This window comes from Nicotiana sylvestris, chromosome 4, assembly GCF_000393655.2.
Source record: "Nicotiana sylvestris chromosome 4, ASM39365v2, whole genome shotgun sequence".
Taxonomy (NCBI): Eukaryota; Viridiplantae; Streptophyta; class Magnoliopsida; order Solanales; family Solanaceae; genus Nicotiana; species Nicotiana sylvestris.
Genome location: NC_091060.1, coordinates 111,795,838 through 111,802,606, shown reverse-complemented (window position 1 = coordinate 111,802,606; position 6,769 = coordinate 111,795,838).

Sequence of the window (6,769 nt, the reverse complement as noted above, 5' to 3'; positions counted from 1 at the left end):
ACGTCAGTTGAAGATTCATGAGAAGAACTATCTGGTTCATGATTTGGAGTTAGCAGCCATTGTTCACGCGTTGAAGATTTGGAGGCAGTATCTGTATGGCGTTTCATATGAGGTGTTCACGGATCACAAGAGTCTGCAGTATTTGTTCAAGTAGAATGCGCTAAATTTGAGGTAGAGAAGGTGGTTGGAGCTATTAAAGGACTATGATATCACCATCTTATATCATGCGGGAAAGGCCAATGCGGTGGTCGATGCTTTGAGTAGGAAGTCAGCCAGTATGGGTAGTCTTGTGTATATTCTGATCGGTGAGAGACCGCTTGCTTTGGATGTTCAGGCTTTGGCCAATCAATTCATGAGGTTGGATGTTTCTGAGCCGAGCCTTGTATTAGCTTGCATAGTCGCTCATTCTTCTTTATTGGAGCATATCAGAGATCGGCAGTATGATGATCCTCGTTTGTGTGTCCTTAGAGACACGGTGCGGCATGGTGGTGCCAAGCAGGTTACATGAGGAGATGATGGGGTTTTGAGGTTGTAGGGTCGAGTTTGTGTGCCTAATGTTGATGGGCTCCGAGAGTTGATTTTAGAGGAGGCCCATAGTTCCCAGTACTCTATTCATCCGGGCACCGCTAAGATGTATTAGGATATGCGACAACATTATTGGTGGAGGAGGATGAAGAAGGATATTGTTGCATATGTGGCTCGGTGTTTGAATTGTCAGCAAATAAAGTACGAGCATCAGAGACCTGGTGGTTTGTTCTAGAAGATTGAGATTCCTGAGTGGAAGTGGGAGTGTATCACTATAGACTTCGTTGTTGGACTCCCACGGACTCAGAGGAAGTTTGATGCAGTGTGGGTTATTGTTGATAAGCTAACCAAGTCAACACATTTCATTCATGTAGCAGTCTCATATTCTTCCAAGAGGTTAGCTAAGATCTATATCCGGGAGATTATTTGTCTTCATGGTGTGTCTGTATCTATCATTTCAGACCGAGGTACGTAGTTTACCTCACATTTCTGGAGAGCAGTTCAACGGGAGTTGGGCACATGGGTTAAGCTAAGCACAGCATTTCATCCTCAGACGGACGGGCAGTCCGAGCGTACTATTCAAATTTTGGAGGATATGATCCGAGCTTGTATCATTGACTTTGGAGGCTCGTGGGATTAGTTCTTGCCTATAGCGGAGTTTGCCATCAACAATAGCTACCAGTCAATTATCCAGATGGCTCCTTATAAGGCTTTATATGGTAGGCGGTGTCGGTCGCCGGTTGGATGGTTTGAGCCGGGAGAGGCTCAGTTGTTGGGTACGGACCTAGTGCAGGATGCCTTGGACAAGGTCAGGATCATTCAGGATAGGCTTCGTACAGCTTAGTCCAGGCAAAAGAGTTATGACGACCGTAAGGTTCGTGATATGGCATTCATGGTCGGCGAGCGGGTGTTGCTTTGGGTGTCGCCTATGAAGGGCGTGAAGAGATTTGGTAAGAGGGGCAAGCTTAGCCCTAGATTCATTGGCCCGTTTGAGATTCTTGATCGAGTGGGAGAGGTGGCTTACAGACTTGCATTTCCACCGAGTTTATCAGCCACGCATCTAGTGTTTCATGTGTCCATGCTTCGGAAGTATCACGACGATCCATCTCACGTGTTAGATTTCAGCACTGTCCAGTTGGACAAGGACTTGTCCTATGAGGAGGAGACGGTAGCTATTCTAGACCGACAGGTTCGTCAGTTAAGATCGAAGAGTTTCCCTTCTGTTCGTGTTTATTGGAGAGGTCAGCCTGTTGAGACATCGACCTGGGAGTCCGAGTCCGATATGCGGAGCCGTTATCCCAATCTTTTCTCCGACTCAGGTACTTCCTTCTTATGTCCGTTCGAGGACGAACAGTTGTTTTAGAGGTGGAGAATGTGATGACCCAAAAGGTCATCACTTGTTTTAGAAATAAATTCTGTGTTTCGAGGCCTTAAAAACCTCCCTTTTGCCTCACCTCGATTTGCATGCGCAGTCCTGGCGTGTATCCGAAAAGCCATTATGTGAAAATCTGTAAAAAAAACAATGATGAATTTTGCTTTTAAAATGAATGTAAGTAGACTTCGATCAATATTTTGGGTAAACGGACCCGGACCCATGATTTAACGTCCTGGAGGGTCCATAGGAAAATATGGGACTTGGGCATATGCCCAGAATTGAATTCCGAGGTCCCAAGCCCGAGAAATGAATTTTTGAAGAAAATTGTTTAACTAAAATTTTATGAGTTTTTGGAAATTTGAATGTATTTGAAATTGATGGTATCGGGCCCGTAGCTTGGTTCCGGAGCCCGGTACATGTCTTATATGGTGTTTAGATTGAGCCTGTAAAATTTGGTAAGAAATGGACTTGAAATGATGTGAATCGGACCCTCGGTTGTGAAATTTGAAACTTAAGTGTTCTTGAGATTTTTCTTTGATTTTGATGCTAAATTCGTTGTTAAAGCTGTTAATTTGGCGATTTGATCGCACGAGTAAGTCCATATGATGTTTTTGAATTAGTATGCATGTTTGGTTTGGAGCCCCAGGGCTCGGGTGCGTTTCAGATAGGTTTCGGAAGGTTTTTAAACTTAGAAAAGTTGCAGGTTTTTAGTTTCTGGTATTCTGGAGTTTTGTTCTTCTCGTTCGCGCAAGGACTCTCGCGAATGCGAAGGGTAAGTCAGGCTGAAGGAAAATTCCTTCTACGCGAACACGAGAAACAGGACACGAACGCGAAGCCTTGGGGGTGCTACCCTTCGCGAACACGGACCAGCTTTTGCGAGCGCGAAGGCCTTTTGGTCGGGGCAGGGGGAAAGGGATTTTTATTGCGGTCACTGACCCGCGAACGTGAAGGCTTGAGGAGCTAAAGCTCCGCGAACGCGAGTTACTAAATGTGAATGCGAAGGCAACTGGGCCTGACCCTTCGCGAATGCGACATGCCCTTCGTGAACACGAAGAAGGCCTGTCCAGTGAATTAAAAATAGTAGCAAATCGGGATTGAGTTCATAACTACATATTTTCAAAACTAGAGAGCATTGAGGCGATTTTCAAAGAACAAGTTCTTCCCCAAAGCATTGGTATATGATTCTAAACCTTTTTCTTTCGATTTCCTATTGCATTTCATTAATTTTCATCCAAAAATCTAGGGTTTTTATGGTAGAAATTAGGAATTTGGGTAGTGTTAGGGCTTTTTGAATAATTGGAATTTAGACATCGTTTTGTGGTCGGATTTCGAAACTAATTGCATATTTGGCTCGTAGGTGAATGGGTGATCGGGTTTTGGTCCGAACCTCGAGTTTCGACCAATCAGGCCCGGGGTCGATTTTTGACTTTTGGGGGAAAATGATAGAAAACCTATAATTAAGCATTGGGTATGAATTCTTTAGCATTTATTTATGTTGTTAAATTAATTTGGGCTAGATACAAGTAATTTGGAGGCCAATTCTAAAGGAAAAACGGTATTTGAGGCTTGAGTTGGCCGTGGAAGTTTGAGGTAAGTGTTTGGTCTAACCTTAGCTTGAGGGATTAGGAGTTTTGTCTTATTCGCTATGTGTTAATTGTGGAGTACGACGTATAGGCATGGTGACGAGTATCTATACGCCGGTGTCAAGCATGCCCGTGAGTCTCGTATTGTAATTATTGTGACTCCGTTGTGATTTGTTCATGCCTAATATGTTAATTATCATTGTTGGTTCCCTTGCCGGGATGTTATTGTTTATGATATTGTCTTCCTTACTGGGATGTTATTGTTATGACATTGTCTCCCTTGCCGGGATGTTATTGTTTACGATATTGTCCCCCTTGTCGGGATGTTGTTATTATACTCTTGTTCCCTTGCCGGGATTCTTTTATGATTGATGTTGATTTGTAAATAGGATCGGGTTGCACGCCTGCAACAAGATATATGAAATGGGAGCGGGTGGCACGCCGCTACGGTGATATTTGAAATGGGATCGGGTTGCACACCTGCAACAAGATATATAAAATAGGATCGAGTGGCACGCCGCCACGGTAATATTTGAAATGGGATCGGGTTGCACGCCTGCAACAAGAAAGAGATGAAAGTGAATATTGTGTTTATTCTTCTTAGCAATTGAATTTTGGTTTCTTTACATTCCTCTTTGGTATTCTGTTGTTATCTGATATTCCCCACAACATGCTTTGCCCCTCCCATCTTTAACTATAAATATCTGCTTTTATTTTTTTTGCTGTATATGATATAACTGCACAGGTTTATTTGGTAGTCTGGTCCTAGCCTCGTCACTACTTCGCTGAGGTTAGGCTAGTCACTTACCAGCACATGGGGTCGGTTGTGCTGATACTACACTCTGCACTGTGTGCAGATCCCGGTGCTGCAACTTTTGGACCGCAGTAAGGTTGTTTCCTTCAGTCCAACAGGTGACCCGAGATAGTCCTGCAGGTGTCCGCAGGTCTTGGCGTCTCCTTCTATCATTTCCTTCTGTTTTTACTTATTCAGAGACAGATTTGTCTATTTTCATTCAGACTTTATTCGTAGATGGTCCGTGACTTTGTGACACCAAATTTTGGATAGTGTTGTACATTGGATTAATGTAGCAATGTTTGGTTAAACTATTAAGTTTTTCGTCTTCCGCAATTATGGTTATTTTTAATTTTTCCGTTGTTTGATCACCTATTATATTGAACTGTTGAAAGTGCTTAATAAAAAGGGTAATGAATTTATAACTCTCGACTTGCCTAGCTTTCACGAGTAGGCGCCATCACGACATCCGAGGGTGGGAAATCTGGGTCGTGACAGAGGGATTACATGGGACTCGGGCAACTACTTCATGACCACAGACACAAGCGATAAGAAAAATAAATAAAAGGGAAGAAATACCCAAGAAAGACAATACTTATGGGATGCGTTCCACTGCTCGGGGAACGACAGAAACTCGGGGGGAATCAGGTCATCGATTTTCACTCGAACAAATTGCCCCTGTCAACCTTGGTCTCGATCCTTGTCAATGCTCGAGAAAGAAGCCTTGCTTGCTCGGTGGACGAGCTTGATCAGCCCCCCTCGGAAGATTCAGGGACTGTACAAATGGAGTAGGTGGTCGAAGGTGAGCCAACGAGACTCGATGTTGTTTACGAAGTGACGCAATAGGATCACCATCCTCCAAAAGGATAGGTGGATTTGCCCAAGGCACACCTCATATCTCTTGCAAAAAACAAGAACTACGGGATCCATAGGGGCGAGCATGAAGGGGAAAGTGTAAACATTTAGGTACCCCTACACGTGAGTAGTTATATCATCATATAGACTAGGGACAACCACGTCTTTACCCTCCCACTTACGGTCCGCTCGGACTATGGTTAGGGTTTCTTCGGTGACAGAGCATATGTATCTCGATTCTCCCTTATCCCGGTCTTGTTGGCTAGAGGCCTTCTCGACCTTGAAGTCATCCCCGATCGAGTAGCCCCAGGGTATGAAGCTTTTCATAGGGGGCTCTAGAGCCACCTCAGGGGCAACCACCTCGGCATCTATGACCGAGTGGGAAGATGAAGGGGCAGCCTGCTGAGGCACTGACTTGGAAGTTTTAGCCATCGTGATCTAGAAAAATATGAAGATTCGAATGAAATCGGGGCTAACGCACACCCCGATTTCTCGGTGGATCAAACGAAGTAAGAGTATGAATATATGAAATCGAAATCGAAGCTGGGAACTCTTTGTATCAAGGCCCGAACGGAGTGCTCGCCGTCGGACCTGATAAGACGATGCATCCCGGACTTGGGATGAGTTTTGAGACTTCGGGAAGCGCAATGAACGGTTGTAGGCGACAAATATAGGACTGTGATATCTGGAACCAACCGGATCTCACGATGCGGATCTCACTCGATGCCAGTTATAGATCAGTGATTAACGAGAGAGGATGATTTTTATCTTTTTTAGACTTGTACTAGGGGTGAAACTCTCCTACTATATAAAGGGAAAGTTTTTTCTTAGATAACATATATTTTAACACGCAAACCAAGGCAATACAAATTCATTTTCTGCTTTCTAGCTATTGCAAAGTTCTTATTTTATTGTTGTTCTTCGTACACAATTGGCTTGGAACCGAGGGTCCGATCAAGGGCAAAATTACTGTCCAACCTAAATAAGAGCCTGGCCATAACATCATAATTGGTTTGATTATTTATTTTATCTTTAACTCGTTTATATAACATGCTTGCTTGTTTGTGTTGAATCGATCCACATATCCTTAAAACCGTATACAAATTTAATTATTACCCGCGTATAGGGTAAACACCAATGTTCTTCATATTTTACCTCTTATAATTCAATTAAAAAATTTATGTAATTTTCAATATTGTTCATGTTTTTACCTCTTATAAATTTATTTAACTTATGACAAAATATAAAAAAAAGAATTTCTTTAGCCTTAATTACGCTCCCTGCGCATCAACGCAAATGTACCGTCGATGATATCTAAACTGTATTACTTTCACTGTTTCAAATTATGTGATGCAGTTCGTAATTCGACAATTAAACAAGTTTTTATATCGTGATTTTTTTCATATTCTTTTTAACATTTTAAAATTTTAATTATTGTGATTTATATATGTAATTTATAATTATGTAAATTTTATTTTAAGAGGTTAAAACTTTTTATATATATTTGAATTTGCGATCAAAATTAAAAAAAATTGACGCTCGAAAATCGAACTGCGATATATACAATATTGGAAGAAGGGATTTTGAATAGGACAAAAAGTTAAACTATTGTATATCGAAATAATTTCAGTACAAAAC